Below are 21,056 nucleotides of genomic sequence, written 5' to 3'. Positions count from 1 at the left end.
GTCAAGTTTCCTATAAGTTCCTATATTTGGGGGTTATTCCTATAAATTCCTATATTTCCCCAAAAATTCCTATACTTCTGTGAAATTCCTATATTTTAGGTTAAGCAAGAAATGTTGGATTCTGAAGCAAAACCAGTACTGTATATTACAAACAATCTGTGTCATCTGTTTGTAACTATACAACATTTACTTCAAAATTCACCTTTCTTTCAAGTGTCAGCAGGCTATCCAGCGGCCCTAAAATTCCTTTAAAAATCCAAATTTTTTTTTAGTTTTGCTAAAATGCCTTAAAATATGTTAAATTAAAAGGGGAAATCCCCAAAAAAGCCCCAATTTTCCATGTCAATTTCCTTTTTTAAAAAAAAATACTATTTCCATTTTAGCAATATTGAAAATGCATTCAAACTAAATTTGATTAGTGAATCCATGTGCCAAGCTGTTTATTGCTTGTGACTTTGTGACTAAGATGTAACTCCTGCACGGAGAGTATATTTTGTGGGGGTTTTATCGTCAGAATTGCCGGTGAAGGGCTGCAAAATTTAGGCCTATGCTCGCTCTTATATGGCCTTTGTTTATCATGCCACAACTGGTGTGACACAGCTCGGGCCTCGCAGGGTTTCAAGTCCCTATTTATTCCTATAGTTTCCTATAATCTTGAAGGTTCCCATATTTCCCCTATAAGTCATTAAAATCCTTATAAAGCCCTATATATCCAAAATTGACAGTCCTATTTTCAAAAATGATAAAAAATAAAAATTAAAAAAATCCAGGAGCTGATGCTAGATTGATATCTAATGGCAAATAAAACTTCAAATTACTCGCCCTTGATTACAGGTGGCGTACGATCCGTTAACGTCCAAGGCGTTTCTAACCTCAAGTTTAAGAGAGCGTCGGAAGGACACGTTTAGATTAGAAAGTTGTTGAATATTTAGTAACGATGGCGGATTACGGTTCGTAGGACCTCACTGCACTTAGAGACGAACTTAGAAAACGCATTGCAAAACTCTCTGGGCGGAAAGGGAAGCACGTTGAGAGTTTCAGCTGCAACCGAATTTTCTCTGTCACATCGATTAAATAAAGACATTCAATACACATTGAACGTTTTTCATTATAAACTACTTCATAATTAAGTTTACATGCTTAAACAGTAGTTTAGGTTGAATATATAATATACAATACATCAGAATTCTTTATAAGTTGTTGAATTGCATATGTTTAAAACAATAAGATGCGGACACCCCCCCCCTCTCTCTCTCGATCGAGGATTAAGAATATCAATTATCAAATATATCCATATACCTCTGAATTTCTATTATTAAGCTGTTAAAATGTGTAGTAATAGCGAATGTATATGTATAACTTCTCTTTAACAGTTTATTTGCGTGTTTTAACTTATATCACTTACGTGATGACGTCACGGTAGGTAAACAGTCCTTGCGATTAACTTTTTATTAGTCCATATTATAGGGCAAGCGAGAGCATAAAAATTGGCAGGTCAAATAAATTTTACTACCCCATATGCTAGGTGTACAATAATGATTCAAAATTTCGAGTTTCTACATTTTAATTGAATATTACAATTTGGATTGCAATAAGACGGAAGTTCAAGCTTTCTTTCAACTTCTAAATTCACGTCTCCATCCATATACTATGATTGATATACTATGAGTTGGTTGTACTCTGCGTGAAAAGCACGACTGTATCCTGCGTATAGGAATGGTTGTATCCAAATGACGTTTGTCCATGGTGTTGCAGGAAACTGATGTAGGCCTACATAATTTGACCCGTGTTTACTTTCACGTATAAGGATTTATCATGTTTGTACCATGACAGTTCATGATATGAGTGATTTTATACTAAAATACATCACTTAACAAATGTAGTACACTTTTCAATTTGAAGGTCAATTTGAATGTTCATACTTCAGATTGAAATCGAAGTTACAAGTGAATTTTGAAAAACGCAATGCAATGATTTTTTTTTAAAATAAAAAAACCACAATGAACAATAGGCCTGTGTGTGACTTTTATATAAACACAACATTGTATATATGACAGTGAAATTTGTATTTACTTCACTTGGATAAATTTATAGCTTTATGAATTTGCATTTAATTTTGATAAAAGTAGATATGATTCAAATTTTATTTCTAAAAAATTCAGAAATATCTTAATCTCTTGAGATGCATTTTTCTTCTGGTTTGCGCCAACAGTTAAAATAGGCTAGGACTGTCCGTGGGTCAGTTGATAAACATGACATAACAACATAACTATGATAATGCAAACTTTGATAAGTTATGAAAGTTTGACAATATCATCCCATATTTTGATTAATTCCATACGTATTGACTATTGAAAAATCTAGACTCGTTTTCCCTGAAATTCAAACAATATTTTACAACACTTTTTGAATTTTAACAAAATTAACAATGAAAGTAAAGTGTTGAAATTAATTTACAATCCAGTCATCAAAAACGAAAACAAGACCTAGGAATATTCACTGCCTTACAGTTACAGTCTGATTATAGCCACCCCTCCATTACAGTCGCGTCGTCGTACCGAGGGAGGGAGGGGGGGGGGGGGGTGCTGGTAGCAATCGCGTTCATTCATATTTTGATTACCTTGGTTAACTCTAAAATTAATTTTTAAATGACATCTGAAATATATTTTTGTACCATACTTCGTTTATATATTGATGACTCAAATTTCCCCTGTTCGATTATAGATCTAGTCTAGAAGGGGGGGGGGGGGGGGTCATAGAATTATAAGATCATTGATGACTGTATCACTAAGGATAGATAAAATTTCAGCATAAAACATTCATGCAGAATATTACGATCTACAGAGCAAATGTTTAATCCCCCGTAAATACTTTCTGCAATAAAGTCGTCATCTGATATCTGTGTAGTCGGACGTGGACTGAACTGAAGACTGAAGTTTATAGCGCACGACGCTGAGTGGAACTTAAAACGATCGTTGTCGCTGTCACATATGACGGCAATGAACCAGTTGAATTTTATAAAAGCTTCATATCTCGGGAATTCTACCCCCGCTCCCTATTTGCACAACAAAAACCTTACAATATCTCATAAATCTTATGTACACCGGAAGTCAACAAGGACGTAAACGAGTCTTGCGCCACCTATGTTTGAAATAGGGGAAACAACTGACAAATATTCGCAATTAGATTGTTATGAAGAGAATAACTATGATGATTGTACAAGAACTGTCTATTGGATTGAATACTGTCCATACTGAAAGGATATTGTCTTTGTTTATGTTTAATATTATTTCTTCTCCAGTAAGATACTATGCTTGCTAGATTTTTATGCAGAAACAATAAACTTTTATACAAATTCTTTAATAAAAACCCTTTTTATTCGTATAAATCTGCTGTAAAATCCCTATATTTGCCCTATGAACTGCAAAAAAAATAATCCTATATTTTTTAGCCCAAAAGTGGCTTGACACCCTGGTCTCGGTTTTTGCGGTCTCATCCAAAAGTTTAGTCACCTCTTACGACAAGCAAGGGGTATTGAGGACCTATTATAACCCGGATCCCCACGTGATCATTAACGTCTGTGTGACGGTGAAATCTGACGTTGTGTAGACGGTGAAATCTGACGTTGCATAGACGTCAGAAAAAGACGTCTAACTTTCATTTTCAACTACAATCCAACGTAAATCCGACGTCAGAAACTGACGTCAATACATCGTCAAATCCAACCAACTTTGCCTGCTGGGACGTGATTGTTTCAAAATCCGTCCATGTCATCTCCCTCGACAGGAGTTAGAAGTAAGTGTCATGTAGTTAGAAGTAAGTGTCCTGTAGACAGTCGTTTTCCAGACACCGAATCAGTTTGATGATTTTGTAAATTCGGCGGAATTTGGTTTGGCTGTGAGTCCGTGTGATCTGTTATAAAGCCTACTACATGTACCACAGGCGCTTGGCGCTAGTATCATATGTTTGATTATTATTGCAATACTTGGATGGTTCTGCACTGATCAGGAAGAAGAAGAAATATATTCAATATGAAATACGGGGAGAACAAATACAATTTCCTACTTTCGTTTTCATGTTTCGGTTTCGAATCCTTAAGGTAATAGATCTATGTATATACGGTTAGTCCGAAATATCTGACGTTTTCCTGGCTTTTTTATGATTTTGATATTTACCGTGCCAGGAAAAAAGCCAGGAAAACGTCAGATATTTCGGATTAATATACGGTGTGCCCATTGTACCGAGCGAAGCACGAAATGGTCATTGGCGTGTCCTAAGGGATAATCATAATTCAGTTAAGGACAAAAATTAGAAACAGAAATATCCATTTCCTTGAAAATCATTTATTATGAAATTCCCCTTGCGCTAAACGCCCAGTAACACGCAAATGTTAATTAAAAGGGGGAATATATGAGGATAACTCTATGATCCGCCTATTCATTCAACGCGGGGAATAAAAATGCCAGGCAATGGCACCCAGAATACTACCATTGGTTGGCATAAGTTACCATTGCCAAAATTTGCTATCATTGGTACGACATGGTACCAATGTTTGCCAATAAAATTTACCAATGGTAAACATTTCTGCAGACAACCTAGAGCTTTGTTAGCGTTGATAGCTCTATTTATGACGTAATAAAAAATGGCGGGCATCGCGTACACACTGAAAGAAACCGATTTTGTATCACATCTCCCCCACCCCTTATCAATCTTTGCAGGCATCAACTAAAGACAATTTCCGACATATTGCTTCAAACATACCCCTGCATAGATGGAAATGGGTTTTAAAAACATCAAGTGTAAGTGATATGGTATAGCAATCTCCCAGCCTAACCATTTTGTCAGATGATCTATATATACTCATGATGTTTTACAAGAGAAAATACATCTTCGTTAGCCAAAGGGTTTTTAGTCCACCCCGCTTCGCTTCAAAAACTAACTCTTGGCTAGCGAAGATGGAGAAAATAATCTCCAGGAGAAAGTAATTAATAGGACTTAAAAATATATTTCTAAACGTATCTTCTTGGTGCAAAATTATTCACAAAGGTGATATGAGCGTATATCTTTGACATTTCGTACTAATTGATCAGCTAGTGGTATACCAATGGTACCATTGTTGGATTTCTCACCATTTGTAACCCAAATTCCAAACTCGCTCAGAGTACACAAGGATCCAATGGTAAGGTTTGCGACATTTTGACAATTAGCGAACAAAGGCACGTTACATATCAGTATGTTCAGTAGGAATTTATCTTTTAAAAATTGACTTTTCTAAAAAAAAAAAAAAAAAAAAAAAAAAAAAATTCATAAATAAAAAAATTGCCCTTGTCGTTTTTTGTTGTTGACCAAATGAGCTTGATTTTGTAATGTTTTACATTTTAAGGATTTCTGTACAAAAGGGAATACTAGTGGTATAAAAATTACATGAGGCAAACTTATGGGGTAAAAAGCTGGTAGAATTTTTTTTTATTTAAAAAGTATCATCTATCAGATTATACTAATTGGTGAAGAAATTATATTTCAAAACACAAAAAATAGCACTTTTTATATCTTGAATAAAATTTAAATTGGTTGCCATGGCAACAAAAAATGCATATTGGGCAGCTTTACAAGGTCTACGTCAGAAAAATTTCACTTTAAACATAATATTTGGACGACAAACATTTAAGAAAGCATATAAAATTACTACCCACCGGGCTTTGTTTCCATGGTAACAGATAAAAAAGAATTATTTCATTTATGCTATTTGTCACTTTGTTTTATAATTGTAAAACTTTTGAAGGGTGCATTGAGCATTTTCATGAACAAAATACAATTCCAGCCCAAAAATGATAAATGATATTCATAATTATTTGTCAAGTATTGTACATAGTATCACATTTATTAGAAATTAAGATGTTGGGTTTTTTGTTTGTTTCTAAATTCAATACAATGCAATATCTATGATATCTTCAATTTTCCGGCGGGTTTTCCACGGTCCCGCTTCGTCATAAATTCCGTGTTTCATTAGCCCAAACCTGTCTTATATACATCTTTGAAATAAATTCCCTCGTTTGATGTTTGTTTATATAGTTGAACAGACGACTGTAACCTTCGCGACAATATAAAGCCGGTCAGTGGCGGATCTTGGGGAGGGGAAGGGGGGGGGGGTAACGTAAAGTTAGTTAAATTGACACTTAACAAGTATGTTTTTATGTCGACAGGATCCATGCCGTTATAAGCAGATGTTCCTTAGACAAAATTAAGAATTAGACCCCTCTTTTATTCTTACGTGATCATATCAGTCGCGTTTTCTACATTTCAATGTTCATGCGATAAATCGCCCGAGCATTGAAATATAAAGTGCATGTAATTTGAGAGGTAAAGCATGGTCAGGTTTATTTTAAAAAATGCTTGGGAATGTCATAAAAAAAATCCTAGCTTCGTTAATGTCGAACCTTGTCAAATTTGAGGATACTATTCAAATTCTATTCACAAACAATGATCGATTATAACAGCATCAAAATAAATCCTACTTTCCCTCGCAAGATTCGCAGAGATTACATGTGATCATCTCATGGTTTCACACAAAATATCAGCAACCAGTACCGATCATCATCTTTTACTAGAGCCATGCCGTTGTTTACAAACAACCGACTTTCTCCATGCATTCCAAATGCCGATGCCCATTAGTTGCGATTTCAAGGTCACAACATAAAATGGAAATTACCGTGGCGCATACTATATATTAAAAAAAAATTGTAGACTTTTATAATATCAAAGAAAATATAATTCATAAATGATCATTTCAGAAACATTACTTATATTTTGTTATGGAGATTTACACATACGCCGCTTGACACCGGTAGTAAATAACCAAACTCCTCGTCGAGGCCTCATTACGTCACAGTGCCTACGAATAGACCTCTCCTATGTGACGCACCACAATATACAGATTTGTATATTGTGAGTCCGCGATTATCACGCAGACAAATTACACTAAAGAAGTAGTTCGCAGTTAAAAGTCTGAAGATATTAATATTAAAAGCATTAATATAAAAGTATGGATTTTATTTTAAACATAAAATGATCAAAAGATCATTAAAAAGTAGGGATACTCTGTTCAAATTATTGTGTAAAGTAATGAATTTGATGTTTACGTTCTTGTTTTGAAAGTTGGTTACGTTTGACGTTATGTTTTTTCGTCATTCTACAGTGACGTCACAGTATACGCGGCCTAAGAAATCGCTATCCCATAATGCCTAAGTGGAAGAGTTTGGTTTGTGAGCAAACGAACTCTGGTGGAAGTTTAGTCTAGGTCACCTACACGTTTGTCAATGCAGTGTTCTACGAGACAAACGTCTAGGAGCATTCTACGATAAACATTTACACTCCATAACGAGGCTTATCCGAATTCTGATAAAGCAGCTGATTGGCTGATGCATAACGATGACGGACGCAGTCGAACAGAAGATAAACAAAGTTTTATCAGATTTAAAAATCGAATTCTCGCTGAAACCTTTACAGAAAGAGTGTTTACTTAAATTAGCAAATAGGTCAGACGTGTTGAAAGTATTACCAACAGGCTATGGGAAATCGCTATTGTATACGATTCTACCGCAATTAATGTTTGAAGAAGACCTGCATAGTAATACTAGTTCTCGTAAAGTCAGCATAATTCTGGTCATATCGTCACTGGTTTCTCTAATGAAGGACCAAGTTTCGAACTTGCAAAAACACAACATTTGCTTTCTTTAGAACAAGCGACACATAAACTGACATTTGGAACAACAGCTGTGCTCTTTGTTTTCTTCGGTGTCGCCATTTCAGTTTTTCGATAGCGCCCCCTCGTGGTTTAATATTTTTAAATAGAACGCTCCAAGGCGTTTGAGTGGGAAGTCAAACGGCTTGCGTGACCTAGGCTAGTGGAAGTTTGGTAAATAACAAGTAAGTATATATGACATTTCCCACGATACACTTATGTCGTGACGCATTTTTTCATTGTGACGTCATAAAACGCGAAGTGCACCGAGGTATATCAAGAGTTATCTCCCTGTTAAATATTTACCATTGGCAAATCGGTGATGTTACCTTTGGGTTTACTCTGGGTGCCAATGTTATACAAATTACAGTTAGCTGTTTCAAACCAAAGAATTATAAACAACAACAATACTACACCTAACAATAAACAAAATTAACCGACAAATTTGAAATGGTAGAAAAATAAGGGTATATAATATTGTGTAACGTGTAACCTATCTAGCTACCGTTATTATACTATTTACAACAGGGTTCCCTCAGATAACTTGTGTAGCGCCGTCGAGCGGTAAACGGCGCTACAACTGGTGGCAGCAGTGGGATAACTTATTCACTGGATTTTACTTAATTTGTGCTTTATTTGGAATTTTGTGAAATATGAACTTTTCCATGTGCTGTGTACAAATTATTGGAATTGAAGAAAATGAATTGTGCTAGAAATATGCAACCACGACTTGCGCAAATTTATGACTATGACGATTCTGGGAAGTTAGCCCTTGTGAGAATTGAACCTTTCGACTTACTGAAGGAGTGAGTAAAAATCAAAACAGTCTGGAGAATGGAAAAACTGTCACGAGATTCTACAAATGTCCGTCATGTGCATGCCGGATTAAGGAGCATAATTAGTTAATTACGCGAGTTATCAAACTGGATCCATTTGTGATTTTTGTGTATGTGGCGCACTGTGCTCTATTTTTTAAAATGTTTCAAGGCGTTGACCACACTATACATTCGCCAACGGATATGGATTCAACTAATGCATCGCCTAGTAATTTCCCACAAACTACCCCAAGACCAAGAACTTGTGTAAGACGGAATTTGTTACAGGATTTTGAAAGTGAGTTACCATCTCCGATTGCCGTTAATACGCCCCTGACACAAAATAGAATAACGGATAAAGGAACCTGCAACAAAACAGTGCCTGAAAGTTCGTGGTATTCACGAATGATGAATTGGATGATTGGAATATCTGCATTAGTTTTGACTGTGTCTGGAGTTTTCCGCTATTTTCCCCGATTGACTCAGGAAGCGCTGGTAAACGTAGCAATTCTATCACTGGCCATAATTGTGTTCGCTATTTTTTGGAAATTATACCAACCTATGCAGAGAGGAACTGGACGGATAACTAGTACTGTACGAAATGCTGCAAGTGAAAGAGCTTTAAATCAAGAAGCCAGAGGTTACAATGAGGAAATCAGATTGCCAGGATCAGTATTAAACCTTCAAGACGAACATTTAGATAATCTTAGTTTAGTATTAGATAGATTATAGAGTGTAAATCTGAACTAAAAGCAAAGAAATGCAACTTCTTCAGGCGAGAAGTAAGCTTTCTTGGACATCTCGTTTCAAAGGACGGAATCAAGACGGATCCTTAAGAAATTGAAGTCGTGAAAAATTGGAAAACACCAAACAATGTAACGGAACTTTAAGAAGTTTCCTAGGACTAGCAGCTTACTACCGGAGATTCAAAAAAGACTTTGCTAAAATTGCAAAATGTCTACATATTCTTACCGGGGAAAATCAAGAATGGAATTGGACGCATGGATGTAACTCAGCGTTTGAAACTTTGAAGGACAAACTTATATCTGCACCTATTCTTGGATATCCCGATGTGAATGCTGGTGACTTTATACTGAACACTGATGCTAGTAATAATGTTATAGGCGCTGTGGTATCGCAAATTCAAAATGGAAAAGATTGATTGATTGTATCTTGCTTAACGTCTCGCTCGAGAATTTTTCACTCATATGGAGACGTCACCAAGACCGGTGAAGGGCTTCAAAGTTAGGCCTATGCTCGGCGCTTACGGCCATTGAGCAGTGAGGGTTCTTTAGCGTGCCACACCTACTGCGGCACGGGACATCCGTTTTTAAGGTCATCTCCGAGGACCCGTGACATTCACACCTAATGCCGAGCGTTTGGCGATGGAACTGTCACTACCTATTTTAACGACATATGTCTGTCGCGGCCGGGATTCGAACCCCGGCCTTCCGCATGCGGGGCGAAGGCTCTAATCTCTCGGCCACCGCGGCGGTAAAATGGAAAAGAATTTGTGATCTCCTATGGAAGCCGTGTGATGAATAACTCTGAAAGAAATTACTGTGTAACGCGTAAGGAAATGCTGGCTGTTGTGTATTTTGTTCAACATTTCAAACACTATCTATTTACTAAGAACAGACCATGGATCCTTAGTGTGGCTTCATAAGTTCCGAGAACCCGATGGACACAGGGCTGGGAAGCGACATGGAAATGCGGATGCATTATCTCGTATCTCATGTGAATCGAACTGCAGACAGTATAAACGTGTAGAAAATGAAGGAAGTGTAAATCAGAAATATTCACATGTTTCAGAATTAAGAAATTGCTCAACAGAAATAGACAATCATGTGTTTGATTTAAGTGCTTTGTTGAACGACAATACGGACTCATGCAAATCATGTGATTGTGCCGTTATTTTTCCTCCTAAGAAGAAACGAACAAAGAGACCAACGAGAGCCAAGATTCGGAACCAACCGGACGAGTCCTTAAATCGAGAAAATATTCGCGAGAAACAACAGAATGACTCTGGAATGCGCGTGATTCTCCACTGGATGGAAAAGAGTGAAAAACCGCCATCATCTATTGTGTCTGGTGAAAACTTTGAGTGCAAATTCTGGTATTCAAGATGGGATTTATTATGTATTAATCAAGGTGTGTTGTGTATTCGCTGGATTTCAAACAACAGAGAAGAACTTAAGACACATCTACTCCGGAAACTGCGCCCTGTTGTATTATGGCACCTTCATGATTCTGGAGCGTGAAAAAAACATTGGAAAAAGTTAGAAATTCCGATTATTATTGGCCCAGGATGCGTCAATACATTCACGACTATGTATTAGCGTGTGGTGTGTGTGAGGAGAGGAAAAATCCGCCTCGGAAAAAGAGATCGCGCATGAAAACTTTTCTAAGTGGTGAAACGTTTCAAAGAATAGCATTTGATTTAGTCGGACTATTCCCAAAGTCAAACAATGGATATTCCCACATTCTTGTAGTGATAGATTTACAAAATTTGCCAAGATATTTCCGCTTATTAACATGGAAGCGGAAACGGTGGCTGAAATTTTGTTTAAAGGGTGGATTAAGCGATACGGATGTCCTGGATCTATTCACTCGGACCAAGGAAAACAATTCGAAAGTAAACTCTTCCAGGAAATGTGCCGATTGTTTGAAATTGACAAAACTAGAACTTCACCATATCATACCCAGTCAGACGGAATGGTGGAACGAATGAACCGAACGATTAAGGACATGCTATCTAAGTATGTTAAAGCAAATCAAACCGACTGGGACCGTTTTGTGGACGGCATCGTTCTTGCGTATAATACTACTCCGCACGAAACCACATGGATATCGCCGTATAGACTAGTTTTTGGTAAAGAAGCGAAACTACCAATAAATGTTCTGACTGAGGATGAGACCAATACAACTTCTGAAAAAGAGGTGAATAGAGCAGCTTATGTGCGCGATTTAGAGGAAAAACTTTCCACAATTCATGAACTTGCAAGGGAAAGTACAAAAGAAGCATCTCAGAGACAGAGAAATTATTTTGATCGGAATGTACGTGAAACTAATTATGAAGTTGGACAATTAGTACGAAGAAGTCAGCCAAAAGTTGGAAGAGGAGAAAAATTAAAACTATATATATAAGGACTTGATGACCATCGAGAGAGTCAGTTTCTTAACTGTTGTCTTGATTGCTTGGCCATGGATGTTACCTAGATGTAATGATTAGATTTCTGTAGATAAACTTGGAATTTTAACTACGTGTTTTTATTGAACTGAAAGGAGTATTTCCTTGAAGGACTTAATTTATAATTATGTAATTGAGGAACGACTTTATCAACTTTGGATTAACAGGATTAATAAGTAATTTTGCGCCGTTTACCGCTCGACGACGCTACACTTGCTGAGGATTTGAATTTATCAACAATAGATGCACATATATACATATTCAACTTACAAACGATTATATGCATATAAACCCAATAGAAAATTCTCTACGTTAATAAATCACTGATTGATGTTTACTGAGTTATCACACGGCTTCTTTCAAACTAACAATCAAACGACAATGGTTATGTAACGTGTTACTGGGTTCTTTACAAGAGATGGGGTCATATATTTATAATTTTCCTCTTACTCTACTTGAGCTGTTGATTTATCATTAAAACAATTTTCTCTATTTCTCTGTCCGAGCTTCGATTGGTACCGAGTTACTTATCTCGGGTTTCTAATCATACACAGAGGGTAGTTCGCTGGCTGGGCTACTTGCACTGTGTTCCTGAGCCAAGTTCCTATTGCTTAGTGAAAGTACAGGGTGCCTCACCCTTATTCAGGATAATTGCACCCAGTACCCCACTGCAATTCCTTAAGCTCTTTCCACTAATGCTTATTCTTTTTCTCCCTAGCCTATTTCTATTTTTACCTACCTATTATTACTCTTTCTTGCTTCTTGAGCTGTTCACATCAGACTGACTGATTTCTCGACTGCAGGCTCTTATATACTACTGGACCATGTCTATCCAAAGGGGTGATCAGGTCCTTGGATTATTCCAAATTATAAATCACTTCTGCGTTTGGAAGACATGGACCTAATACACTATAACTATTAATCATTACACTACCCACGCCTCTGTATACATGCGTCCCGCATGTTTATCAATCTAACAAGACAAACTTCTTCTTTTTTTCAATCATTTAAAATCTGCAGAAAGGAATGCAAATTCTTTTTATTAACATACATACATAAAAATCTTAATTTTCCTTTATAAACAATTATGTTATGCAATGATCTTGTGTGTGCCTCACACAATTATGAATATCGTTTTTTGGTGGGTTTTTTCACTTGTCAGTGTCTCCTAATCATTCCAAATGTCTTCTTCAAACTTCTCCACACACTCGCCGTCCTTTTGATACTTTCTGATGATCCGCACCGTTTTCTGATGGCTGATCCGTTGCGTCTGAGTGCTTGCATCCAACATAATTACCTGGTGTTTGCAACATGGGCAATGCTGCAAGGATACCTGTTTGTTCTCATCATCGACTACCCGAGGTATCTTCTCGCTTGTGACTGTGTCTGTTGCTTCCCCTTCTTCTGCTCTACGTCTTATTCCAGGTAATGTAGGCGAAGTTTTCTTTCTAATGGTTCTACCAGCTTCCAATTCATTTTCGTAAATGATATCACCTGGATCATCTTGCCATTCCTTGTCATATCCTTCATCTACTGAACAAGTTGTGGCTTCGTCTTGTTCATCTTGAAGTGTTGCTTGTTTACTGTCACATTTAGTTGTCACCTGGTGAATTCTCCTCTGATGTCTTATCAGTAGTGCCTGCCTAGCAAAAGCTTTATCACAATCACTGCACTCAAACTTTCTTCTTTCAATATCGTCAGCAGCACAGGCAAGCAGATGTTCTTGCCATTTTTCATGAGTAGGAAGTCAACACAAGCAAATCGAGCACAGAAATCCCGGTTTCCTAGGGGTTACTTTTGTTAAAGGCATGCTGCTTACTATGGCTGATCTGTAAACAGAGAAATAAATGTAAATGGATTATGGAGTATTTACATTTCTCTTAAACATTATAATCAAACTGATAATCAGAGTGCCATGCTGGTCTTTTTCTTGTTCTGGTAATGTAATACTCAGTTTCTATTTCATTCAGATCTGTGTTACTAAGCAAGTCGACTTCGTCGTCATTTACGACTGTTCTTTCTGTATCATTACAATAATCTGACTCGTTTTGTGGTCTAACTTCATTCTCAGACTCGAATTGTAATTTCTGACAACCATAGGATCTTATGCGGTCTACATGTACCAATGTTATTTTTGGTGCACCCTCTTTCTGAATTTTATAGGTTAGATCTGTGTGTTTTCCTACAATTTTATATGGACCATACCAAAAGCTCATAAGCTTGGGGGAATTTACCCATCTTTCTCTGAGGAAAGAATACAAGTACTTGATCCCCAATGTCAAACTGTTTGCGGACCACGTTTTGGTCGTGATATTTCTTCTGCCGTAGCATGGACTGAGAAGTATATTGTCGAGTATGTCTATGTGCTGCTTCCAGAACTTCTCTTAACTTCCAAACGTAGTCATGGACATTACACGGTATCATGTCTTTAGGGAGTTCATACATGAGATCCAGTGGGGTGTAAACTTCTCTCCCCAGAATAAGCATATTAGGACTATACCCAGTACTCTCATGTTGTGCGGACCGATATGCCATTAGAACGTAAGGTAGATGTCGGTCCCAATCATGTTGATGATCCGAAACATAAGCAGATAACATGGTAGCTAAGGTTTTATTAAATCTCTCTACCATCCCATCTGATTTGGGATGGAATGCTGTTGTTCTTGTTTTTCATATACCAAGCAAGTCACAGAGCTCTTGGAATAGTCGGCTTTCGTATTGGCGACCTTGATCACTATGAATTACCTCTGGCACCCCAAACCTGGTTATGAATTCTTCCACTATAACTCTTGCCACTGTCTGTGCTTCAATGTTTTTAAGTGGAAATGCCTCCGTCCATTTCGTAAAATAATCTGATATTACGAGAATGTACTTGTTGCCTTCTTCAGACTCAGGTAGTGGTCCCATTATATCTGTTGCTATACGTTCCATTGGATTGCCACTTTGATCCAGTTGCATACAAGATTTGCCTGCCGAACGATTTTTCCTCTTTCTGCATTGTGCGCATCCAATAACATAGCTACGTACATCACTTTGTAATCCTGTCCAGTAAAATTTATCTCTAACTCTTTGTAGAGTTTTGTTTACACCCAAATGACCTGATGTCCTCGAGTCATGACATTCTTTCAAAATATCTCTCCTTTCAGACAAGGGAACTATGATTTGGTGGTAAACCTGTTTATCACCAATCCATTTCCTGCATAAGAGATCATTTTTAATCTCCAAATGATTCCATTGTGACCAAAGTGATTTGATAACTCTGCTTTCATGCTTGATTTCTGAAAAGTTTGGGCGTTTCTTAGTTTCTACCCAATGCTTTACAATGCACAGCTCCTGGTCATTATCCTGCATGCCCTGTAACACAGTTCCGTTGCCCTCAGATACAGTATTAATCTGACGTATGTAATTTGAACGAGAATCTTTGTTACTGCCATGGTCATTGATCTCTTCCCAGTCTTCAGAGAAACCACATTGATGAAAGGGGTGCCTACTTAAGCTATCTGCATTGCAGTGTTTGGCACCTGGTCTATGTCTGATTTCAATATCGTAGGTACCAAGAAATTCTATCCACCTTGCTACCTGGCCTTGAGGATCCTTAAAATTTAGAAGCCACCTAAGTGCACTGTGGTCTGTCCTTACAATCACCTTGTGACCATATAGATAATGTCGAAAATGCTTACATCCAAACACTACAGCCAAAAGTTCTTTGCGTGTGACACAGTATTTCCTCTCTGATTTTGACAATGTTCTACTGGCATAAGAGATAACTCGTGTCTTTCCGTCAATTTCTTGCGATAAGACAGCACCAAGTTCAAATTGACTGGCATCTGTATCAAGTATAAAGGAATAGCAGAAGTCTGGGTGACATAGTATTGGTGCCGTGATCAGGTGATTCTTTAACTTCTCGAATGCTTCTTGGCACTCCGTGGTCCATTTAAACTCTCTATTCTTTTCGGTGAGTTTGAACAGAGGTTTCGCAAGAGAGGAGAAGCCATAAATGAATCTGCGATAGTAACTACAGAGTCCAACAAATGACCTAACTTCATTTGGATTCAGAGGCGTCGGCCAGTTTGAAATGGCACTGATCTTTTGAGGATCGGTTTGCACTCCTCTTCCTGACACTATGTATCCCAGAAACAAGACTTCCTTTCTAAATAATGAATAGTTTTTGGCCTTTAATTTAAGCCCTGCTTTTTCAAGTTTGCTATATACTTGAGCCAAGTTATTAAGAGTCTCCACAAAGGTACTGCCAAACACAATGATATCATCGATGTATACGAGACATATACTGTAATTCAACCCTGCCAAGACTGTCTCCATAAGTCTCTCAAATGTTGCAGGACTATTACATAGTCCAAAAGGCATGACCGTAAATTGGTAAAGTCCGTTTCTTGTGGCAAAGGCAGTTTTTGGCTTATCTGACTCTTCCATTTCTACCTGCCAGTAGCCAGAGTGCAGATCCAATGTGCAGAACCAAGCTGCTCCTCGTAAGCGATCCAAGGAATCGTCAATTCTTGGTAAAGGATAAGCATCCTTGACTCTTTTGCTATTGAGAGACCTGTAGTCTACACAAAATCTCTTTGTGACATCCTTCTTTTCAACAAGGACAACCCCAGAAGCCCAAGGACTTGAGGATGGTTCTACTATTCCCTTTTGAATCATGTTGTCAACCTTTTTGTCTATAAATTCAGCTGCATGATGCGGTAGCCTTCGTGGGGGTTGTTTTGTGGGTTTAGCGTTCTCCGTGTTAATTCTGTGTTTAATGAAAGAGGTTTTTCCAAAATCATCATCTGATTTAGAGAATATATGCTGATACTTCAGGAATATGTTCTTTGTTTTGGCCGCCTCTTCCGCACTCAGATCTCTGGTTGTCTCCGCATATAACTCTTTCAAATGAATAGGTATGGCATTCTCAAAGCTTGTTTCGGCTGATTGTTTTGGGCAGTCAATGACATTCATAACTGCAGATGCTTTTCCAACTAATGTATTCCTATACACTCTTTGTCGCTGACCAGATACATTCATTAGTCTTAGTGCTACATCTTCCCTTGCATTTATGAGAGTTCTAGCCACTAAGGCTTTTCCCGATTTCTGAAACTTCTCATTAGCTTCCACCATCAATGATCCTGCGATATTTTTATCGGATGGCAGCAGTAAACGACCAGAGCAGATCATTTCACTCATGGGTGGAATTGTTACCGTCTCCCTCAGACTTATGTTAAAACACCCAAGGTGACCTTGAAGCTGTAGCTCGTGCTCAATTCCTCCCACATCTAGTTTGCCCAGTGACACATCAACGAGACATTTATGGTGTTTAAGAAAATCTAGGCCCAATATTCCTTCAGTACTGATATCGGCAACGACAACGTCATGATTGAATGAGAAGGTATCCAGTGATACTTGGAGCTTACACCTACCCTTTACCTGCAATGGAGCTCCATCTGCTAACACTATTTCTTGTGTAACAGGGGTCAATTCATTCCTTCTTGTGCTTTCAATTTTCTCAAATATCTTATGCGACAAAATTGTCATAGTGGCCCCTGTGTCAACCAATAAACGACAAGGAACCTGGTTGACAGTGGCCTCAGTGAATAATCCAGATTGAATATCTACTCTAGTTTGAGTGATTGTACCACTTGTAGTCCTGGACCCTTTATCATATGATCGTGTCTCAGATTGTTCCACTGGTTAACTTGGGACATAATCTTTTTTTCTTGGACTTAATTTCTTTTTGCTGTAACAGTCTACTGCTTTATGTCCCCGCTTTCCACAATTGTGGCATTTAAAAGGGAAAGCATTACCAGAACTCAGCGATGAAGACGTAAATTCATTTACGCTATGTTGCTTTGTGTTTTCTTTAGACAGAGTCAAATGAGCTATTTTGTCCTCCAGAGCCTTTACAGAAGATTTTAATTCATCACGCAGTTGTTTGATTTCTTGATTCACATGCACATTAGAATCCAAATCTTTAGATTCATTACTGACACTATTAGCTCCTCTGGCAAAACCGATATCTTGCCTTCGTTGTCTTTCTGCCCTACAGAATGCTTCTATTTCGACTGCAAGTCGAATAGCGTCATTCAGAGTCCTGGGTCTGGATTGCTGTATTCTAAGTCTCATGTCAAAGTCGTTGAGTGCGTCCACAAAATGATCTTTTGCAATCATTTCTGTAACCTCCCTAGGTGCTGTCGGGTACGCTAAATGCGCCAATCGCCGAATGCTTTCTCCTAGTTCAGGCAAAGTATCTTTGGGTTTCTGGCATTTCTCTCTAAGCATAGCTCTGTAGAGCTCAGTCTGATTTGCAGGGGCAAATCTCGCTTCTAAAGCCTCACAAAGGTCCCCATAAGCACAGACATCATCCGATTTCATGTTACCTAAAACCGTTTGTGCTTGTCTCCTAAGCGACGCTGCCAGGTATAGTCCTTTTTGTCTGATACTCCAAGAATTTATCTTGCAGCATGCCTCAAAGTGTGCCTTATAGTCAATCCATGACCCAGTACCATCAAAAGTAGCAGGCTTCATAACCGTTTTACCTTGAGCATCACCGTCACCACCACTGACGATAGAATCTAGCACTGGTCTGTGTGAAATAGGAGGCATGATATCCTTTGACACTTTCCTATCGAGATCATGTGATACTCTGTCTGTCCCTAAAGTATCCCAGCTAATTCTTGGTGTTGACTGCCTGACCCTGTGTTCTTCAGTAGAAACCAAAGGACGTGTAGCTGATGTACATGGACTAAACAACTTATATTTATTCTTCTTGTCCTGATTATCCCATTCATCAGGGTCATTCAGCAGGTAACCTGGTGTATATTGCTCGGTTTGACCCGCAGGCTGCTTTCTACTATGTGTTTCTGTGGCTTTCTTTCCTGTCAATTCCTCTATACTTGTATCACACACCTTTGATTGTATATCAACCCCTGAATCTGGAAAACTAGGTGCCTTGGTGAATTGACGCTTTGAACTAAGTCTGTCCAAAGTTTCCTTTAATTTTTGTCGCTTTGCGTCAATGTCACCTAGCTCATCCCATAGATCTGACCCGTGCTCAGTCATTTCAGCAATTCAAATGTATTATAATGAAGAATAACAAAAAACCCACTACACTGCTACTATGAACTAAATTGTATGTGTTTCTAAATAGCACTCTGTACACCGAACACCGTATACTGTACCGCGTCCCCTAATTTAACACCCGGTACTTGGTTATGGTGTTAAAACTACGTGTATTACACTTGTGCACTAACAACCCAAATGAAACATATAAAACTGAGGTTCAAAGCAAATATACAAATTCTTATAGATTAATAAAAAATAATCACAAATGTACCCCATCCCTTGACCGGCTGCCATCAAAATGTAACGTGTTACTGGGTTCTTTACAAGAGATGGGGTCATATATTTATAATTTTCCTCTTACTCTACTTGAGCTGTTGATTTATCATTAAAACAATTTTCTCTATTTCTCTGTCCGAGCTTCGATTGGTACCGAGTTACTTATCTCGGGTTTCTAATCATACACAGAGGGTAGTTCGCTGGCTGGGCTACTTGCACTGTGTTCCTGAGCCAAGGTCCTATTGCTTAGTGAAAGTACAGGGTGCCTCACCCTTATTCAGGATAATTGCACCCAGTACCCCACTGCAATTCCTTAAGCTCTTTCTACTAATGCTTATTCTTTTTCTCCCTAGCCTATTTCTATTTTTACCTACCTATTATTACTCTTTCTTGCTTCTTGAGCTGTTCACATCAGACTGACTGATTTCTCGACTGCAGGCTCTTATATACTACTGGACCATGTCTATCCAAAGGGGTGATCAGGTCCTTGGATTATTCCAAATTATAAATCACTTCTGCGTTTGGAAGACATGGACCTAATACACTATAACTATTAATCATTACAGTTACTTCAGCCAAGTCACATCAAAGCGACCGCGGTGCTTTGATCTTGAAGCAACAGCGTTACATATAACCCAAGCAACAAGCGTTGCTTATAACCAGTATTAGATCCCGAAGCGACTAAAGTTACTTCACTAAATCATATCAAGGAACATACATTGACAATGTTAAGCATAGGTGACTTACTAACACAGTCAAACTCTTATGCATTAGGCCTATATAGTAAACTATCTAATACTTCGAACTTAATCTCACCGATGTTAACGCTGCAACAATCTTCGTCAGACTAACTCACAGTTGAAGTTTGCGCCGCATTTATAGGGTTTTACCACGTGACCATTGTATGATGATTTCGGCAGTACCTCTGGTGTTTTCCATCATATACATTTGTATTCTACCGACCATTATCGTATCGCACATACCAGTACACAAAAATTCGTTACAATTGTATATTTTTATTCATAGAAACTCATAAACTCGTTCATATACTTACACTTATTACTGCATATCTTGAACACTAATAAACAAATTTGTTTAAAAGTTTGTATATCTTATACGATAATGAAGTTGTACACCTGCCATTTTGATTGACAGTTTTTAACATTCAATATTTTTTTAATTTCAAAGGGGGTGTTGTGTTGTCATTGTTCAGATTATATTTTCTATGAGCACATTTTCTCTATTTCCCACCATCCCATCTGTATGGAGGTAGGGAGAGGGGTACTAGTCCTATTAAGACAGCTTTAGTTTCACTTGTAGGTTAGGGGAGGAGTACTAGTCCCATTAAGACAGCTCTAGTTTCACTTGTAGGTTGGGGGAGGGGTACTATTGTCCCATTAAGACAGCTCTACTTTCACTTGTAGGTTATGGGAGGGGAACTAGTCCCATTAAGACAGCTCTAGTTTCACTTGTAGGTTGGGGGAGGGGTACTAGTCCCATTACGACAGCTCTAGTTTCACTTGTAGGTTAGGGGAGGGGTACTAGTCCCATTAAGACAGCTCTAGTTTCATTTGTAGGTTAGGGGAGGGGTACTAGTCTCATTAAGACAGCTCTAGTTTCACTTGTTGGTTAGGGGAGGGGCACTAGTCTCATTAAGAGAGCTCTAGTTTCACTTGTAGGTTAGGGGAGGAGCACTAGTCCCATTAAGAAAGCTCTAGTTTCACTTGTAGGTTAGGGGAGAGGCACTAGTCCATTAAGACAGCTCTAGTTTCACTTGTAGGTTAGGGGAGGGGCACTAGTCCATGCGCGGATCTAGAGGGGGGTTGGGGGGGGGGGGGGTCCGGACCCCCCCCCCCCCCCCCAATGGAATTTGCAAAGATAAAAAAGTTACAATATAACGATTTATAAGGAAAATGAGTTGACTGTTATTATATTATAAATATTTCTGAATTAACTTTCTTAGTATTGTAATGTC

The sequence above is a fragment of the Ostrea edulis genome, chromosome 8, assembly GCF_947568905.1.
Source record: "Ostrea edulis chromosome 8, xbOstEdul1.1, whole genome shotgun sequence".
NCBI classification, from domain to species: domain Eukaryota; kingdom Metazoa; phylum Mollusca; class Bivalvia; order Ostreida; family Ostreidae; genus Ostrea; species Ostrea edulis.
Note: the sequence above shows the minus strand (reverse complement) of the source record.